Genomic DNA, 21,548 nt, shown 5'->3' with positions numbered 1-21,548 from the left:
TGGCTCGCCAGAGCAGCTTCGTCACGCTGGCCACGTGACCCGGAAGTGTCTCCGGACAGCGCTGGCTCATGGCCTCTTAAGTGAGATGGGCGCACAACCCTAGAGTCGGACACGACCGGCCCGTACGGGCAGGGGTACCTTTACCTTTTAGTAGCATTCATTGTCATTAGGGAAGACTGTAGCATCCACCTTGCATTGGATCTAGGAAGAGCTGGGAAGGACGCCTGTCTTAAACTCAAGAGGGATGTACTAATATTCTTAGTCTCAGCCAGCTTCCTATGTTCCTATTGTTCTGGCAATCACTAAAGCAGGGTACTCCATGCTTGTTTCTCTCTGGATTGTCAGTAGCTGTATAGGAATCTCTCCATTATCTCAATATAGAATTCTGTATTACATTTAATGGAATTTGAGTAAATACGTAATCAGTGATAGCCAAGGAACCCTCAGAACCCTCCCACATCAGCTTTGAGTGTGTCTTGTTAGACCTGTTCTGGTCCCTCCCCTTCACCTATAATCCCTGCCCTCTCCCATCTTTTCTCCTTCACATCTTCCCCACTGCAGTGTGGATCTATTTGTAATAAATATGAGCTCCTTGGTTCTGAAGATTCGGATATGGCATGAATAATTAAAAGGGCAAATCAGTGACATCGGAGACAGTGGTCAGATTTGCAAAGGTTTACTGATTCTTAGTAAATAGCATTGGTAGTTGAAAATATCAAAGTACCAAAACTCAAATGGCACTTGAATGGAATGCAACACAATATGCACGGCAAAGGTAGCAGTTGTACTTGCAAGACGTATCAGTAAGTTGGGCATATTAATTAGTCTACTGGTCTTTTATAAGCCTTTCAAGAGTGTGCAGTCTAGAGTAGGGATGGGGAATCATTTTGAGCCCAAGGGCCACACTCTCTTCTGGCAGCCTTCAGGGGGCCGCATACCAATGATGGGCAGGGCTAGGAGAAAACATGTGAATTTTACCTTTATACAGTAGTCCAGGAGTCAGCAAACTTTTTCAGCAGGGGGCTGGTCCCCTGTCCCTCGGACCTTGTGGAGGGCCGGACTGTATTTTGAAGAAAAAACAACAACGAATTCCTATGCCCCACAAATAACCCAGAGATGCATTTTAAATAAAAGGGCACATTCTACTCATGTAAAAATATGCTGATTCCTGGGCTGTTCGTTGGCCGGATTTAGAAGGCGATTGGGCCGGATCCGGCCCCTGGGCCTTAGTTTGCCTACCCATGCAGTAGTCTATAGTTTCTTCTTCATATGCACACACACTTCTCTGTCCTTCATCCAAGCAAGCAAGAAGCATTATCAGTATTCAAGAAGACGTTACATCCAGGCAACCCCCCCCAAAAAAAAACCACAAAGAGAGTGCAAAACAGGAGCAGCAGAGCCTATGCTCCTGCACACATGGGCAGGTGGGAGGGAGCCTGCTGCACCCCTGGGATAGGCCTAACTTGGGGGTGGAGCTGTGGCCGGGCACAAGAAAGCTGCCTCCATGTGCACTGCAGCCCAGCTGAGGAGAGTGTGTGGCAACATTGCTGCTGACTCTTTCCTCTCTGCCCCGTGTCAGAGAGACATCCTGGTACTAAAATGGTAGCTTTCACAACACCTGAGGGCCACAAGCTATCTTAATGTGCACAAACCAGGCTGTGTGGTCCACACAGCTCTGTCCTCTGAGAGAAAGGATTGGCTGGGTGGCTCATGAGGAATGAGAGGGAGGGTCTGCCACCCACCATATGCCCAGCATCAGTGGCCTTATTCTTCCTGAGGGTGGCGTCAGTCCTGAGTACAACACAGGTATTGATTCCCAGAGTAAATTCCTTAAAGAAGAGTTCTTTCCCATCCACAGAGTTTCCAGACAACTTGCGAGAGGCAGAAGGATTTATTTTGGTGCATCTGCTCACGTAATCAAATACTTTATATTTTAAACTGTTTTTATGGAATCAATCCCCTTAGCCCCAGACTCTGCTTTCTCTGAGCATTAGAGAAAATGGAAGTGATAGTTGCAGAGACACTGCTGTCAAGGAACTACCCACAACAATTTGCATGTATTTGGTGCCTTTCATGCAGTCTCTCAAGGCACTTTACACTCAGAAGCTGGCAACTACAGATGCTAAGCTTTGCCGAGCAAATATGCTGACGGAGAAAGCTTGCATTTATCAAGAGAGACTGCAGCGTAAATAGACTTTGGAAGAATAATTCCACAGGTGAAAGATGCTATTGCACATGAATCCTATGTGCCCACACGCACATACTGAAAACAAGCACTGCCAATGGAAATCATTTTGCTGTCAATGCTGTCAAAAAGCAAAATAAAGACTAAGGCACTTTGATTTCTCTATTTGTGCAGAGGAAGTACACTTCAGAGCTGCTGGTATCAGTAAGAAGTTCTGTGACTTAAAAACAAAATAATCCTTTTACGGGATAAATAAATGCTGATCTCTCCTTTCCTAGTGAGATCACTGGATAGCAGCATTTAAATATTTGTCTGCATCACTTGGAAAGTTTACATTTCAAGGTGAAGACAGCTGGAACAGGAGAAGAAAAATATCTAGCCCTAGTAACCCTCTAGTCTTATCAGCAGTAGGGAAGTATATTCTGTCTGTTGAGATGAATAGAAGCCTCAAAAGATCGTTTTTGACTGACAGATATTCCTAGTATCACCTTCTCTTCACCTTGCACAGTTGTACACTTGCTGTAGTATTTTCTCTTTCCAGTACTATCCAAATACATTCCCTCCCGTTCCTCAGAGCTAGGAAACAAGAGGCGCCTGTGAAATTGGTAATGCTGCTTTCAATAAAATGTATGCTCATTATCAAAGAAATTGAGACAGGGAGAGTATTGCTAAATACACATTAGTAGACTGATTCTTTGCATATTTCTGCAGAAGTATATCTCACTGTTTTCAATGGTACTTAGTTTTCTTCAATAGCAGTACAATTATCTTAGATGTTTAGGAAAATATATATTTTATAAACTGGGATATTGTATTCCCTCCTTTTTTAAATGAGCAAATGTATTTTTTTCCAGACATGTTTGGTTGTCAAGGGAATCTTAGGCTACATGAATTAAAATTTTAAACTTTCCTGATGGTACAGAACAACTTTTGAGTCACCCATTTTAGTATGATAAATACTAATGTCCTGTTTTCAGATTTTTGTAGTAGTCATGGTTCTTCAGTTTTCCAAGTCATGTAGATGTAGTGTGACATTGTTGATACCCAAATGAGTTAGTGAGCAAATTAATCTGCCAGCCAGAACCAAGCATTTTTACTTAAATGGTATAGCATTAAAGAACCAATCATTCTCTGGCAAGAGAACTCAGTAGGATTGCGCAACACTAACTGGCATAAACATTGGAAAGCAAGGAGCATGTTGTACAAGGTGACTGCTTACTTTGAATATTATTCTTCATGTAAGAGAAACTCCCTCTAACCCCCCCCCCATCACCACCACAGCCCCATTAATCATCCAGTTCCTTGGGGAGGAAGAGTGCTCTTCAGCTGTGGCAGTGCAGTCTGTTTTGTGTATTACCATCAATTCCTCTTATTTTAAGATGTCATCTTATAGGTGTCAGGAAAAGATGGAGTAAAAAATCATTACAAGTAGCTCCTTTCCTGGCAAACATACTCGTGGGCATTTGAGACTTAAGAAAAACAGGTGTCTTCTCTTAGGTTGACTCATTCTTTTTTCTTTTTTTTAAACGGATGATAACACATTCCTCCATTCTTGTGTGTGAGAGAGTATGCAAGAGTAAGAAAAGAAAGTTACTCTATAACCTAAAAAACCAACTGCTAAATTATGCACATTCTACTTCTAAGATCTGAATGCTGATGAGTTGAGAATGCTTGTCTAATTTATTAAGAAATATTAAATCCCCAGGAGCGATCGGTGATGGAATTAAACTCCTATTTAATGTTGTTGTAGCTTAAAAAATGATCTGAGTTGTTATGAGTGTTGGGTCAGAATGGAATTTTACCTCCAGGAATGTACATAAATTAGGGGAACATTAATGGAAATCAACCAATCCCATTTATTTGTCCATAATTGTGCAGAATGAAAACTGAATGACCAGATGCCAGAAAGCTTGATAGCTCATTTACATTTGATGGTTATGTAAAGCATAACTTCCCCTTTAGTGAAGTGAATTTCTTTTTCTTTCCATTTTCTTCTGTGCCCCGTCCTCTCTGGCTGATGATGCTGACATACTTAAATTGTGAGTGTGTGTCTTAATAGTTTTATCCATCCAATAATACAAAGCAGCAGGAAGCACTTGTAATGCATGTTCCATCTAAAACGCTGCATACAGAAAATAATTATGGTTCAATGTTGGGGGTTTCTTTTTATTTGGGAAAGATGTAATTTGCATGTGGATACCTCAAATCCAAAAGGATTATGAACCATTAGAAAAGGGATTGAAAATAAAACTGCCAATGCCATTATGCCCATTGTGACATTCTACAAGTCTGTAATATTACGCCTATTGTGACTTAACAGAAATCTATGGTGTGACCACACTTGGCATATTGTGTGTAGTTCTAGTTGCGCAACATCAAAAAGGCTATTGTAGAACTGTGAAAAGTGCAGAGAAGGGAAGTCAAAATTATCATACGGGCTAGGTTGGAAACCCCCCTATGAGTTTCACTTTTGAAGAAAGGCAAGAAACGTTTATACGCCATGATAGAACTGTATAAAATTATGTGCTTTGTGGGGGGAAATAGATGGATATGTTTTTCTCTCATTCTGATAATACTAGAACCTGGGGTCATTCAAAAGAAGTACTTTAGGACGGACAAAATGAAGTATTTAGTTACACAGTACACAGTAAAACTATGGTATTTGCTCCCACAAGGTTTAGAGTTGGGCATCAATATAACAGAGATGCCAACTTGAATAAAATATGGGGGGACAGGTAAGTCCCACCCCACATAATCACAAGATGTGGCATACACACATCTTTTGAATGGTAATGCCCATCAACTTAGGAAAGCAGCCCCCTCAAACATTTTATTGGAGGGCCGTAGGGACCTCAGTCCCCTAGGAGTTGACTCCTATGAACATGGATGACTAAGAGGCGTTTATACAGATTTATGGAGGAAAAGACTGCTAGTCATGGCAATTGTCTACTACTTCCAGGATTCGAGACAGAATGCTCTTGACTACTAGTTGCTGGTGAACAACACAGGTCTCAATACCTGTATTCCACTATTTATAGCCCTTCAGTGTGAGAACTGTTCACTTAGTCCTACTGTCTGCTTCCCATTCTTTTGATAGTTACTGATCCCAGGACTGCTAAGTTTACTTATGAATCGTTAGTGAGGGAACTGTTTGAAAGTCTAAGTGCACAATGTCTGCTGGATCATCCTATCTCAGGCAGATGAGGGCTTGGTGGTGTTGCTGCCACTAGGTTGGCAGGACCTGTGAGAGGACCTTCTCAGTCTTGGTTCCCTGTTTGTGGTATGCCCTCCTTGGTAAGGTGCATCAGTCTCTCTCATTGATTTCCAGGATTAATTTAAAAACATTCCTGTTCACACAGGCATTTAACGACTGAAAGATACTGGCCCTGGCAAGCCTGAAACCATTGGCTGACACATATGGCTGTTTTTAACACCTTTTTAAGAAAGTTTTTAACTGCCCTGGGCTGCTTTGGGAGCAAGTTTGGGATTTAAATAAAATAGTAATAATAATAGCATCTATTCATATGCTTATTGACACTCTCAAAGAATTCTAAATGCAACACCTACCCTTTCAGAAGCCATAGTAGTTCTCCTTCATCAAAACTTGTCCTTTAAAGATATATTCATACATAGCCACCTGTTCACATGGTGACTATACAAAAAATGTTGGAAATGAAATGGTGCACAGGATTTTCCTGTGGTCATCACACCCTCAGATAGTGATGAGTGCCTAAGTTCTTGATGTGCCTATTAGCAGTACATTTCCTTGAATCTGACAACCATTTTCCTGATTCCATAGGACTGTTCAATCCACTTCCTCCTCTTCTCTCCACACTTGTCACACCCATCTGTACTGTCTCTGGCTTTGCCCTGCGACTCAGACCAGCTATTTTGCCTTGTGCTTCAGTTAGATGACTTGTCCCAATGCTTTGTCAAGCGCAGGAGACATTAGATGCGAATGATGTATATGTAAATCTGGGGGTGGCTAACCTGTGGCTCTCCAGATGTTGCTGAACCACAGCTCCCATCATCCTGACCAGTGGCAATGCTGGTTGGGGCTGATAGCACCTGGAAACCAACAACATCTGGGGTGGCATAAGTTAGCCACCCCAACCCATTTGCTATAGAAGCGAAATTATTTTTTTCAGTTGGATCCTTCTGTATAAATGATCTGCTGTGTGATAAAGATGGTCTGCAAGCAGGAGGCATGCTTCTAATAGCTTGATTTAAGTAAATGGTGTAGTTAATCTTAGGGTGTTATTCCAACTCAGTGGGGATTTAGTCCTATGGTTACTCCAGAGCAATGTAAAAGCCTGTGTTGAAATATGTTAACATTATGGTGGGTTCCAAGGAGAGCGTTTCTTTTTTTAGAAGAGCTACTGCTGAATAAAAGATTAATTTTGTTTTCCCCTCCTTGATGTGAGAGAATAACTATATAAGATGGATTTGGTAAACGTACTTCTTTTGACTCGATACTTTTCTCGTCTCTAATTAGCAAACTCAAGCTTGCTTCTTTGGCAGATCGTAGCTGTGTGGAAAAGGGGGGGGGGAGAAGAATGTTAAAAACAAAAACCTGTAGAGCTGGAATAATTAGGCAATTGATCATGGGGGTAATTGGACTTCTACAAAGCAACATTGTTTTCCACATGTTTTTATTTCTCCTCAATGGGAGTGGAAAACACAGCTGCATTGATCAGGAGGAACTTCTGGTGTTTTCTACAGTATCCAGTAGCCCTGTTCCAAGTGAATAGATTGTGAATAGAGTCAACATCACCTTTCATTTCTGTGCAGTCTGCTATATGGGTCCTGTGCCTGTGCAGATCAACATTTGGATCTCCACATAGCACATACTATAGAACTTGCTCTCACAAGGCACAGCGACAGTCACCAACTTGGATGGCTTTAAAAGAGGCTTAGATAAATTCTTGGAAGACAAGGCTTTCAGCTGGCTACTAACCACAATGGCGATGTTCTACCTCCACTGTCAGAAGCATCATGCTTCTGAATGCCAGTTGCTGGGAAATACAGATGGAAAGACAGCTGCTGTGCTCATGTCTGGTTTGCAGGCTTCCCACAGGCACCTGCTGGCCACTGTGAGAACAGGATGCTGGGCTAGATGAGCCTGATTCAGCTTAGGCTCATCTTTATTTTCTAGAGCTGGGCTAGGTAACCAGTGGCCTTCTAGATGTTGTAGGGCTCAGCTCCCAACCGCCCAACCCCAACCCCAGTGATGATGGAAGCTGTAGACCAGCAGTATCTGGAGGGCCACAGGATCCCCCATCACTGTTCTAGATATAGGAAATGGGGGGAAAATTTGTTGGGAGGCCTGTTCCAAGACCTCAGGGCATACGCTCGAATAAGTTTATCATCCTGCCCACAGCAATTTACAATAAAGCAGTAAAAATCCAATAATTCACACAATCTATTTAAAATATATTAATTAGAATAGCAGAAAGCAGCATCATGAGCTTACTAAGACCGACATTAAAATGCCTGAGTAAAGAGTTTATTTGCCTTAGAGCAGAAAAGTAGAAGGGTTGTGTCAGATGGCTGCTGTTGTGGTTGCTCGAGAGTAACCAGGCAGGACTCCAACCTGTCTTTTACAGGCTTTATTTTGGTGCAAACTATTTACAGTGAAGAGCCCCAAAGCTCATGTCTGGCTCAATCGCTAGCAGAATCCGGGAAGTGGTCGTCTTTTGGACCTCCCCCAACATAAGAGTTTCGTTACCCCCAGCCTTCTCCTTCCCTCTTTGCGCCTTAGACTACTGCGCAGGATGGGCGATGGCAAGGGCATGTTTCCCTCCTGTCCGGCTTGCCCAGGAGCGGTGTTAAGGCTCCCACCAACATCCTCTGGTCCTTGCACCTCTTCCCCACTAGAGGTGGGGCTTTCCTCCTCCGCGGAAGAGGAACTGCTTCACAAGATTTTTGGAGGCTCCCTGTAAAACAACTGCCCTTCTATTTCTCGCCTCTGAGACAATGGCAGTTCCCTGACAGGTTGTTATAGGTGAGCCTTGCTGGGGACAGATATAGAATCCCATCCCTGAAAAATTTCCTTTTTCTGACACCATTTGCCTCATCTGTGTAGCTAGGACACACAGAGAAGGCCTCCTTGGGTGACCTCAGTGTTTGGGCAAGTTTTGTTTTTTTTAAATAGTTTTTATTAAGGTTTTTTTGTGCTACAAAGCAAATAGATAAACAGGAAAAGGTGCATCTATTGTCTCCACTTTGGATTCATAGTGTTTTTCACAGTTTGTTTACATTTGGTGAGAGACACTTTTGCCATAGACCTCTTGCAGTTGGAGGGGGGAGAGAGATGGAGATATTGTTATTTCGTTCTATTGCCTCTTATTAGTGTAGGGTGTGTGTGTCAGCATCACATGGGTAGGTCCTTTGTTTATTTATTTATTTATTTATTTATTTATTTATTTATTTTTATTGATGTTGCGAGAGGTTAGGGCTTCCTGAGCTTGGTTGGTTGTGTTCAGCTGATTGCAGTGTGACTTATTTGTGTGAGGGGGAGTGAGCTAGGTTGTTGGGTCAGGTCCTTTGTATTGATTTGTATGCTGTTGGAGGGGATAGGTCTGCATATGTAATAAAGGGGAACCACACTGGGGTGAAGGAGTCTTATATACAGCATGTCCCCATGCTAGTTTGAGTTTGTTGGTTAACTTTGGGGTGGCAAGTTCATTTAGAAGTAGGCAGTCTAGATTTTTATTCACCACTATAAGTATGCCGCTGTGTTCCAAAAGAATGATTGCTAGGAGGTAGCACACACCTAGCTGAGATTCTTAAGTTAATTTCTTAAACTTCAGAAGGGCCCAGAGCGCTGCCCTTCCGAAAGATTAAAAGCCAAAAAGAATTAATAATCATCTTAGTTCTTCATGCTGCACCAATTTTTGTTAAGGATAAGAGTGAGCACTTGCTGGTAGGTGAGACCCAAACTAATCTAAAGTCTGTTGGCTGATATGTGACTTCTTTATACCCATGTGAGCAGATTGCCCGCATAAATGTTTTCACAAACAAATATTTCCATTGATTTGAAATGCTGAACATGGAGCAGCATTCCCTTTTTGTCTTTTCCAAGTTCCAGCGATCTTACCATTTTCTGCAGAAAATATGTTTCCCTTGATTTGGCTAGCCTCACTTTGAAAGGTTTGCGTGGAGGGGAGCCCTTCTTTATTATGGAAACAATATTTTTTTATCACACTTCTTCATCTTCTCCTTTCTCCAAAATGAATAGCTTACTAATGTGTGATGATAATTGTGCAGAAAGCCTGTTACAGTCACACTACAGTGTCACTACAAACTGACTGGGAAATTGGTGCCTTGAGTCTGAAATTACATGTTGCATTTACTAGGCATCATTTCAGATTAGTTCTACCTGTATCCTGGGCAGCTTACAAGGTGCTACATTGGTGAGTCAGGGAATGGAGCCTTCCACACCTTAGAAGCTGAGGCAGAAAATACAATTAAGGAACAAGTTAAAAATAATAATGATGAAACAACCAAGAAGCAGTCTTTGAGCTTTGAATTTAGATGTGTAATCTGATGTTAGTGTCACTGTGGCATAGGGCTTATGTGCATTTTGTATTACAGTATATAATTTTCAGGATGTGTGGGAAGATGATGTAAGGGATCTAAATAACCCAGTCACTGTATATCTATGGGAGAAGCCAAGATCTGTTTGTTGGACTACTTAGATGTGCAGGGCCTGCAGCTGATAGAGTGGGTTCCCAAACAATCTCTTTAGTCTCCAGTGACTGTGGTCCACATTGCATAACACACTAAGTCAAACCACGGCTTAGTACAAACACGCAAGATTGTAGGCTCCCAGAGAGGAGTTCCTAGCTGCTTCTCTCCTCCCCGCTTGTTTTGCTGATGTGTCCATGCTGAGCTAAGCCAAGCCATAGCTTTAGTGTGTTGTCTGCATCATGTCTCTGTAGCAATACAGCTCTTGGAAGTACTGTCAGGGCAGTCTACATTAAAAAAAAAACTACCCTGCGTAAATCACCAAGAACTACTTTGCAACAGAGTCACTGGAAACTTAAGATAAAGATGGGCTGTGTTTGAGAGTTTCCCTGAAAAAGAGCCTCATATGAAATACATTGATCCTAATAAAGTACACTTCTGTGCATCTAAAGGTTTTCTCTCCTCTTTTTCCAGAGAAAAGAAGGTACTTTTCCTCCTACAGGTGATAAGAATTACATTTTCACCTCTTTTCTTAAATCCTGCCATTTTGATTGGATTCTAATTGCATGTTTCCGACCTTTAAGTATCAGTTCTAAACTGCAAGGCATTTCCCACACACTTTTCTAATGCTTAGCATGTTTCTCCATGAATAGTAAGTTGGATGTAGTTCAAGAGCAGATGATGGGGTCCTGGCTGTTTTCACAGGGGTTGCCTTCAGAGAAAGACATTTACCTTTTGGCAAAGCAGTAATTACCCCTTCATGGTCCACAGACAGGACCTGATTATTCATGATGATTTGTTTATCTGTTGCTTCAGTCTGATGATAACATTGTCAAGGACTCCCCCTGCCCCAGTGAGTAAACTGTAAGGCTGCAGCCCTAGGCACTCTTAGTGAGCAAGAAGCATCATTGAACATAGTGGAATTTACTTCCAGGTAAAGGTGCATAGGATTGCACTGTATGTAAGATAAGACACACACCAAAGAGAAAAGTGCGGGTCCCAAAACTAAAGACATCAATAAACAGATAAAAGTCATGGGCTATCAAATATATCAAATAGAATATGAAATCAACGTATTTGATTATATCTTCTAGAAAGTACAATATATAAAATAGCTTTTTAGAATTACCAGTATAATATTAAATACTGCAGGAGTCCTTAGTTTATAATTTAGAAGACTTGCTCCAAGCCTAGTGGCTGCTTATTCTATGTACTCTCAGCTGAGTTTATGGTGGTTTATTTTCTTGCCAACTGATGCTTACTCATAAGATTCTGCGTTCACTGCAATGTTCTCATCAGTCTCAAGTGCAATGTCTTATGGTAATACGGTCCAATGTGGTCCGCTGCTTTGAAAGGGGCTTCTTAATCATCCTTAATATCACTAACAGTAGAACGACACCTGAACAATGCAACTAATGAAATATTAACCTTAAGGTTACTTCCAAGCTTAAAAGTGCTTCACCACTTAATGCGAATTGTATTCAGTGTAACATATACAGTGGTACCTCAGGTTACATACGCTTCAGGTTACATTCGCTTCAGGTTACAGACTCTGCTAATCCAGAAATAGTACTTTGGGTTAAGAACTTTGCTTCAGGATGAGAACAGAAATTGTGCTCCGGCGGCACGGCAGCAGCAGGAGGCCCCATTAGCTAAAGTGGTGCTTCAGGTTAAGAACAGTTTCAGGTTAAGAACAGACCTCTGGAACGAATTAAGTACTTAACCCAAGGCACCACTGTATTGTTACTTTAAACTGCAGGTGTATAACATAGTTAAATTTTGTGTGCACGCATATGTATCTAAAACATACATGTGACTTTAATCTGTATGTGTTTGTATACGTGCATAACCCTTTTTCAAAAAGAAAAGAAAAAAACACAGAAAAGCAAAGTATTTCCACGTGGTGCCCTTTGCAAATATTAATATTAATGAAATCCTGTCAACTGCCCTGAGTCCACAAGATAGGACAATATATAATAGACCAGCATATGGCTAGTACTATTGACAGCCTTCTCCACCAAGATCTTGTCCAATCCTTTTTAGAAAGACATCCATGTTGGTGGCCATCACTGCAAGTCAATGAACAGTTGTAATGGTGGCAAGGAGAAGGTGGACCCACTCAAGTAAAGGTCCCCCTGTGGGCTTCTTACCCAAGGACCCCTTGAAACCTGGAACCAGCACTGCATTGAGCATAGGCATTAGTTTTACCTCATATAAACCGCTGATTCTATCAATTCAGGGCCTTCTCAGGTTATCACTTTTTAATGCTGTAAATGGATAGTTACCTTTTTTTTTTTAATTAGAAAATTTCCCCTCAAGGTCAGTCAGTTGGTCAGTAACTCAGCGCAGGAGGGCAGATAGGAACCACTTAGCATCTTGGTAGTGGGATTAAAATCTACTGAAAGATGTTGTACAGATGGTATTCAGTTCTTGTTGGAAGAGACAAATAAATTCTTGTCTAGTTTCCTGGCTAGTGTCCTCCAAGCTGCCTATGACACAAAGCCCCACAAAGAAGTAACATTAGGGCAGCTATGTTGAACTGGCTCCACTGGTTTTGTCAAGATTATTCAACTGGAAGTTAAGCTTTGAATTAGTTTCTTCCTTTAACCTATCGATTGGAGGAGGCAACAGATTTTGCTCATGTACAGTCCCATTGATGGTCTTAGTTGATAATTATACTAGCAAAGCACCTTTAAAATCATAACTTGTAGGGCAACTGAAGGGAAGAGGAATCACCATCCTTATCAGGAATCATGGGGATGAGACAATAGGGGCACTTCAACTGGCACTGTAGAAATGTTTGTTTGCTGATGGGCTAGGTGCCCTCACTCACCTGCCATGTTTGCGTGGTGTTGACTGGGATCCCCTGTGCCTCCATCTCTGTCTTCTGCTGGCAGGTACTATTAGGATTTCCCTTGCCACTCAGTTGCTTCACAGCAAACCCAGTGTTTTATATTGGCTTGACTCTCATGCCCTATCCCCAATCCTGTGAATTATATGGTTTGTTGAGAGTGCTGAGAATTCTGTTAGACATCCCTGACAAGCCAGTTCGGTGAGTTCATGTGAAGAGGAAATGGCTATAAAACCAGTATATGTCAGCAAGTATATATTATATATCTTTACTTAAGCAAGGTTTATATAAGGACAACAGCTGGCCAAAGGCTGTGTTTTAATAGCTGCAGGGCAGAGAGGAACTAGACAGGGATTGCTTCCACAGCAGTTTCACAGGAGACGTGGATGTGCTTCCATTGTATTAAAGAGACAGAATCACTCTTGGGAGTGTAGTGGCTATGAGGTGACGAAGCTGTGATGGTAGTCCTACTTCAGACTATGAATCTAGAACAAACTTTTGAATGCTCCCCACCATCTCCCATCAAAGGGAAGTGAGGTGCCAAGAAACCAGGAGTTAAGCCAAGGAGTGTAAAGGAACACCCTCAGAACCAGGAAGACCATTGTTGCTTGGGCAAAGTCCCAGCCCAATAGGATGTCTTTTAGGCCCTTCCTGTGTAGGCCTGCCCAATGATCAGTCTGGATGGGTCAGCTCAGTCCAGAAACTGAAAACATTTCAGTGCCAGAAAGGTGCCCTAACCATACAGGGCAGCGGCAAAGAGAGCCTACATTCAGTGGTTGTACCCCTGGTGGCTCTTGACATAACCCAAATCTTTTCCTGTTAGGAACATAGGGAGCTGCTTTACACTGAGTCAGGCCATTAGTCCATCCAGCTTAGTACTGTCTGTGCTGATTGTCTGCATGGGACATACCCAGCCCAACCTTGAGATGGTGGGGATTGAACCTGAGATTTCCTGCTTGCAAAGCAGAAGTTCTACCACTGAGCTGCAGACCAGGTGCTACTTTGCTGCTTCCAAGGACTTTTGTTTCGCTCTCCTCTTCAAAGATATCTCACATGCCATATGAACAACCCACTCTTCTGCATATTCTGCTGTCAGTAGACTAGTTCTGTGGTAGTAGCAAGCCTATAGGATCAGCCCTTAACATCTCTGCCAACTGTCTCATTCCTAGCTCCAGTTATTCCCACACCCAAGTTATTTATGTGCCTATGTATCTGTGCTAGGTAGGATATCCTGTGGGTAAAAAGCTTTGTGAATAAAATAACAGGTGTTATTAGCATTATTATAAATCCTGGATGCCTGATGGCAGGTGTGGAAACAGAACATTTTGTCATCTCTGCGATAGTCCCAAGACATTTAACAAATTGTAATAACAATTTTCCCTTCTGTGAATATTTCAGATTGTTAAATATTTAAACATCCATTTAATAGGAAGACTGCATCCGTGGCAAAGTGGGAAGTAGAGTTGAGCAAGAGAAAAATGCAATTCTCTCCTGTCAAAAATGCCATTCCAGGGAAAAGAAGCCATTCTCTCCACACTTTCTCTAATGTTACGCACATTCGAACTCCCCAAACATGCAAAAGGTTACAGATGGCCAAGTTAGATGGTGCATAGCCAATGACTATGTAACAGTCTCTCAGTTTTTTGTTGTTTTTTTTAATGAAAATCAGCAGTTGGAAGCCAGGGGGGAGGTGTGTGGGGAGAGGGAGGGTGGCTTAACCCTCTGGTTTTTTATCTGCTCAAAATCCATCCACAGATGCTTTTCCACTTATGGGAGAAATTATATGGATGCATAGCTGCTTTTAAGAAAAATGCAGTCACCGCGTCTAAATGTATATATACAGATCTCTGCCCTTTTTTCTGTGTGACGAAGTTCCTCTTTGTAAAAAAGCAATGCATTCTATTGGAGTTAAAAAGTGCTGGGCCTCAACTGTATTTTTATCGTAAAGCAAGTGGTTGAAGTTCTTCAGTAAGAAGCTATGTCTGTTCTTTGTGGAAGATAGATAGCACCTCTAAATCTCTATTGTAGCACACAGCTACATGGCTATGTAGCTTTGTCTCAGGACTGTGGTGTTAATGTTCCGTCTTCTGCCCGTCACTGCACCTCTGTGGATGGGAAAAAATCCACATCTATAGGACTGCTAAAGGAGCTGTTACAGAAGGAGTATTAGTATAATCAGAAAGAGCACTTTTTGGATCCCTGTGCCACCCTTTGGGTAGGAGGGTGACTTGATAAAGGAAGAGGAAAGCTCCAAGTTCAGTCCCTGGCATCTCCATTAAAAAGAATAAGCAGGTGGTGGGAAAACCTCTCTCTTCCTGCCAGAATACTAGGCTAGAAGATGGACAGCTACTCTCACCTGTTAGCGTTGCATGGGATACCTGCTGAAGTGTATAAACTGCATAAACTGATGTGGCAGTGAAAAGGTGACTGCCTCAGTGGATTCCTATGTCCTATCTGGACTCCTGACGTTCTCCTTGTTCTTGTCCTAAGTATGCACAGTTCTGCATTTTCTCTACTGCTCAAATCACTCAGGCTCATCTGATAAGTGACCGACATATTGCTACATAGCTGGCGAAGCCATGCACTAATTCTGCTAGAATGTAGAGCCCAATGGATTTACAATGAATCCTCAGGACTTAAACAGTTGCCCTTTTATGTAAAGTATTCCTGTTTCAATGACGAGCCATATTTCTGGCAGATACAATTTTCAAAAAAAATGTTTTTATGTAAAGATTTGGTGGTAGGGTGTGGGCTTCTGCAAATGCCCAGTGACACCAGCCACTGAGACTGGCTCTGAAATAGCTTGAACACATTCAGTAATGCTTATGATCTGGATCTGTGGCTATTTCAAGGAGGGAAAAGAAAGAAAACCATAACTTGGCATTTTGTGTCTATTGGTGGTGGTTTTTTTAACATGCCTGTGCTCTACAGTCATGACACATCCGCCCCCCCACTCAGATTTAACTTCCACATACCTGTTAGAGGGAGGCGTAAACTGTAGAGTACATATAAATTCTCACATGCAAATTTTATGCAGTATGCAAATAATTGCCCTCCTTTCCTTATTTACGTTCTGGTATTACTGAAAGAAATCTACCCTTTCTCCATTTTGCAAATAGGTTCCAGAAAGTTGTTAATTAGCCACATAAATATACATATGTTTTAGAAGTTGGGGGCAGGGGAGAGTATCTGACTGCCATCTCTGCTTGAGTTGCACACATATTGGAAAGCCACCCTTCACAGTGGAGCAGCTGTCATTAATAAGTGAAATAAAAATTCCATTTCCCCCTCCCTTTTAACACCCAAAAGTTAGAGCTCAAGTGATAGATAGCCCTGGAGATTTAAGGCTCCCCACCCCTTCCCCCTTCAGAGAGAAATCAGTGGAGCATTAATTTCTTCCATGATGTCAGGAATGACAGCTTAGAAGTGTTTTTTCTAGGATTGAAACAGAGGGTGAATTTATATTCAGGCAGCAATGTGCATGGGATTGCTGCATGGGACATCCAGAAAGTACAACTGGTGCAGAATTCATTAGCCCCGTTGCCAACTGGGGCTGGGTGCTGCAAGCATAGTGTACCTGCATTGGCTTCCAAGGAAGGATGCGATAATAAGGCTTTCAAGTTTACATTTTGTTTATGACATATTAGCATAGAGGAAACCAGAGCATAAGGTCATATTATTACATGATTTGTCAGCTGAGCCTCATAATTCAGGTGCTATGCTATATACTACTGTTCTGTGGGTGTGGATTTGGGTGTAATGAATGGATCAGAACAGTTGACTGCAGTTTTGGACTCTATAGCTATAGGGACTGTTGTGCAAAATTTACCAGTACACTATTGCAAAGCCTCAAGATCCTCAAACTTGTGGCATATAATTCATCATAGTGATAGTCTATTTCCTGCCCTCTCTATAAGGAGCTCACATTAGCAATTTAACCACACACTAACCCTCACAGGGTTATGGGGAGGCTAACATGAGGGAGGGTGTTTGTTTTTTATCAGCAAAAACTAAAATGGGGTCAAGAGAGCAGTTGAAAACTGGATGCCTGTGCCAAAAGCAGTAACCAACAAATTCATTTTTCCAGAGCTACATTCTGATAGTTCACCACTACAGCACAAATTCCTGGGAGCTCCACTAACCTGCAAGGAAGCAGGCAAGCTGCCATGATCACAGGAATGAGTTGCTTGCTCTTCTGCGTAGCCAAAGATAAATGGACACATGTGGCACTGTAATGTATGAACTGCTTCTAGGAATGAGAAGATCTGCTCTGAAAAAGCAATTGGGACCAACTCAGAGGAGCGTAAAAAGGAGCAGAGCAAGTTTTGGCTGGCTAGAACAGGATAGTTGACTGTTGTAGAGATAGCAGGGCGGTGGTGGTGGTCGTGGGAGCCATACTTTTAGGAAACATGCTTAAGATTCCAGGATATACCACCCAGGAAGCAAGTTGATGTCAATTCACTCTGATGCTCTGTTTCCACCGGAGCTACAGAATAAACAACTGTGCTTTTAAGTTGCACACATTTGGAGCACAAAAATGGTGAGCAACCTGTAAATTTATCTCACTTTGAATCCTACTTCCTATAGTTGTAATGCTAGCATTGAACTGAGGTGTGAGGTGAGTTAGGCAGGAAGGTGTGTGTGGCGGGGGAAGTGTTTGGCAAAAGGGGAATTTAATTTAGAAAAAGGGAGAAAAAGTACAGCAGGCCCTTTCAGGTGCTGCTGTTTGATGCTATTTAGAACAGTCACTCATGCCTCTCCGAATAAATAGTAATGACTGTTTCTTGCAACTCCACTGTGAACCATATTCACTCCATGCAGGGAAGCACAAAATAAAGCCACATGCAACTCACACAAGATGATGGCTCTTGTAATATTCAGCAGTCAGGCATGGTTAGAAGCATTTCATTATCTCAGAATTACGAGGGAGCTTCCTGCAGTTGCCAAGGCTTGTTTATCCCTCTGCTCCTTTCTTTCTTTTTTTCTTTTCCTTTCTGTGAAATGCCACACTTATTGATTCTGAACAGAGCTGCAAGGTCAGATTGCGGACATCTGCCCCTAAAAACTATCGTTATGATTATTATGTTATTAGAACCCCGTTTGATTTAAGGCAAATATGCCTGGGAATTTTGTTTAAAATCTTTTCTTCTTCACTCCCTACTCCCCCACCTCCATTCCCTCAGTTTTTAGTGAAAAAAACTGGCAGTTGAGGTATGCCTTTGAACAGCAAGGCTGTGTATTTAGTTTTGCCCTGGGCTTGACATATAAATCCGTGGGAGACAACACAGTGAAACTGTTGACTTAGGGCCCTTCTGGACCATCAGTATTCTCAGGTGGGATTCAGCACATTCAGTTCGTGCAGGGTAAAGTTGATTTTGCACTTTTGCACACACCCCATTTATACCTTTTGCAAGAAGGAAAGTGATGAGAAAACACACTGGAAAGTGTGTGGTAACCAGGGCTGGATTTAGGTTTGATGAGGCCCTAAGGTACTGAAGGTAATAAGGCCCTTTATATGTCCAGCTGTCCTTTGTCAACAACATTTGACTCTCTCTCTCTCTCTCTCTCTCTCTCTCTCTCTCTCTCTCTCTCACACACACACACACACACACACACACACACACACACACACGACAGTAGATGTAATGGCCAGCATATTGGAATTTACTGGGTCTTTGAACTGAGTCTGCAAGTTCCATGTAGTTGCAATGAAAACTTGTTTTTGGTGACCACATGACAGGGCACCAGGAATTCAATGTACAGTTGTAGTCTTGTTGGCGAGGAACAAAGAGAAACATACCCTGATATTTCTGCCATTAACAAATGGAAGCCTTATTCAGCTTTCAATTATAAACCTTCTCCAAAAATTTCAGTCGTTTCTCTGAAAGTTCTCTTGCTACCAAATTCCATTTGAGATATTAGATTCCATGTTTAGACCATAGAGTGCTGCAAACTGTCCAAGATGGTTGGGTAAATTTGAATAAATAAGTATCTCATTGAAGTAATATATTGCAGAACACTCTAGGAGGGTGAACACAACTCATTTAGATAATGGAACTTGAAATTTGGATAAAGGGGTTTCTACTGTATTAACATCAGGAAAGCAAAAACTTGCTGTCAGAAAAAAAGGCAGATCATAAATGCCTGGCTGTGTCGGGTTTATTGCTCAGAGCTGCTGTAAAGAAATCTTGTTTGGCTTCTCAAGGTTTCTGTGCTAGGTAAACAGTTGAGAGATTTCACCCTACGGAGGAGTACACCTTTATCCCCACTGTTTTTCAGGTGGAAATAAAAACACACCATCACCAGAGTTTGCTTTCCTGAAGGAGATTCTATTGTGCCCCTTTCTGAGAATGGATTGCACTTGATTTGCAAAGAAGAGGCAGGAGAATTAAATGAAAAGAGATGTTGCTGTTTCCTAAGGAAAAAATTGCATACACATACTTACTTAACTGGATTTGTGCTTTATTTTAGTTCTGCAATTCTTCTTCCCCATCCTTGATGTAGTTGCCTTCTTTTTCTTTTTCTTTTTTTTGGAAAAAAGGTATTTGTGTTCCTGAGGTGACTGCAGGCTGGTTTATAGTTTCCTGTGCCTCAACTTTACAGAGCAACAGAAGTGATACATGTATATATGCAGCGCTTTAGGCAGAGCCTTTTAAGTTGGAAAAGAGAGTGTTTTCTGCTTTAAAAATGTCAAGGTTAATACACAGATGCAAAAAAAGCAGGACTTCCATTAACTCCCCTCGCCAGTCCCAGTCTCCCTACTTCCCTCCATTAATTCTTTATTGGGGTTCCCCCACATAAGGGATTGCTTATAATATATTACTCTCACCTTGTAAATTTCATTTTGTCCTTGCTTTTTAAAAATATTTTTGTACCCCTTAAAACCAAATTGAAATGTACAGCAACATAAGTGGAAGGATTCTACCCTTCTCCATAGTATTCTAGTAAGTTTTTTTGTGTTCATGGATAATGGTTTATTGGGGAGGGGTTTTTTTTGTTTTGTTTTTACTTGGGGAGTATTAAGACATGTAGTCCTCTAAGCTGATAGAGTCCAGCTTAGGACTGCAGCACCATGTGTCCCAGTTTGCATGGCATGTTAAAACATAGTTAACCATAGGTTTACCGTGCATGAGCCTGCTGTATCTTCCCACTTGCACTGTGGGGAAACAAACCACAATCCCTGGTTTGTTTAGCTCAGACAAACTACAAATGGTAAGTACGAACCTCAGCTTATCATTATGGTTTGTTTAGCATGAAACTCAGCCCAGGGATTGTGCCTTATATCTCCCAAGTCCTAGCAGGGAGGAGCAAAACAAATGCAGTAGATTCACGCACAGTAAGACATGGTATATGGCTTACTGCACTGTTCGAACATAGTCTCTGGGTGTGTGCTTTGGCTTTAAATTTGAACCCAAACCTCCAGTGAGGTACTGCACACACACAATTGTCTACTCTTGACTTTCTTTGAGCAGATCATTGCTCCACTCCAGTAGAAATTATAGTGGGCTCCTCACTTAATAAGACAATTGCTGTATTTATGCTGGTGTTTCCTGGGATCTCTGTCCCAGTCAATGTCCCTTAATACATGCACATTCATGGCTATTTAAAGATGTGTCTGTTGTCCACAACTTACATGCCCAAAACACTGATGTACACACAACAATTGTGTGCTGCATGCAGCATGGATCTACCTTTACACCATGTATGTCAGAACATGTGTGAATTCTGTGATATTTATGACTATCTTCAGATTTAAAAACAACAACAAACAGGCCGCACAGCTGTATGTGTGTGTTGTGTCAGTGTATTGTGTTATAGCTGCTGGATGACCATTTCTTTGTCATAGGCTGGAGTGGTTGCTTGATGCTCCCCCAACAAGCTATAACAACAGGAGATGGTCTCCTGGTAGCTGGAGGTCTCCCCTGAGTGTTTTTGAAGGCGATAGCCATCAGAGCTTGGAGTGTAGCTTCCAGTGTAGAGGGGTGTATGTATGCACACAACCAACACACAGCCATGTGAAAACAGGACTTTTTGGATAACAGTATGAGAGAATGCCTAAAGGAGTCCCCCTTTGCCTCAATGTATGCTTCATTAATATATTTGTATGTGAAGAAATATTAGAACAACTCCATAAGGCTGGAGCCTTTGCAGAATGAAAGCACAATGATTTTGTGATTGTGCTATGATTTTTGCAATGTTTATAGATATTTATGTATGTTAATTTTGGGTGTAATTTTGTTGTGCATCACTCTGGGCTGCTTTTGGAGGAAGAGCAATAAAAATAAAATAGCCTTCAGTGCTCTCTTATAGAATTGTAGAGTTGGAAGAAAACCAAGGGTCATCTTCTCCAACCCCCTGCAAAGCAGGAATATTTGGTTTGTGCTACATCTGAAACTTTCATATCCTTGTGATGTAGGGAACACATAACAATTTGTACATACACTGAAAACACACTCTCTGAAAAATAAATGATCAATGGTATACGCAATTTCAGATATTAGAAGCATTATTCATGCCTTCAAATATCCAATTATAAACTTCTGTATGATCTTTTTTTTTTTTTTAATGCACTACAACTGGCCAAATGCGCACACCCTGGCAAGGCTATTAATACTTGATGTGGCCTAAAGGAGTCCAAGTGACCCTGGCTTCAGGATTAAGTGGTCACAGTCCCAAATTGAGGTCAGAGGAAGGCACCTTTAGAAAAACAAGAGGAGAAGTGGGAGGGAGGTGGAAGGAAAAACCACTGGCACCACAGAGTACTAGTCTCAGCAACGTAGACAAGCAGTCAGTCGCCTGTTCAAAGACTGGTGCCAGTGACCT

General features: G+C 41.7%; 1 protein-coding gene across 2 annotated transcripts in view; it reads left to right on the top strand.

Annotated features, from left to right (window-relative positions):
• The window catches only part of TBXAS1 (thromboxane A synthase 1), a 214,335-nt gene that overhangs the window by 162,545 nt on the left and 30,242 nt on the right, over nucleotides 1-21,548 (top strand). The window lies entirely within an intron of this gene.

The sequence above is a fragment of the Podarcis raffonei genome, chromosome 10, assembly GCF_027172205.1.
Source record: "Podarcis raffonei isolate rPodRaf1 chromosome 10, rPodRaf1.pri, whole genome shotgun sequence".
In the NCBI taxonomy this organism is placed as follows: Eukaryota; Metazoa; Chordata; class Lepidosauria; order Squamata; family Lacertidae; genus Podarcis; species Podarcis raffonei.
Note: the sequence above shows the minus strand (reverse complement) of the source record. Positions and strands in the feature narration are given on the sequence as shown.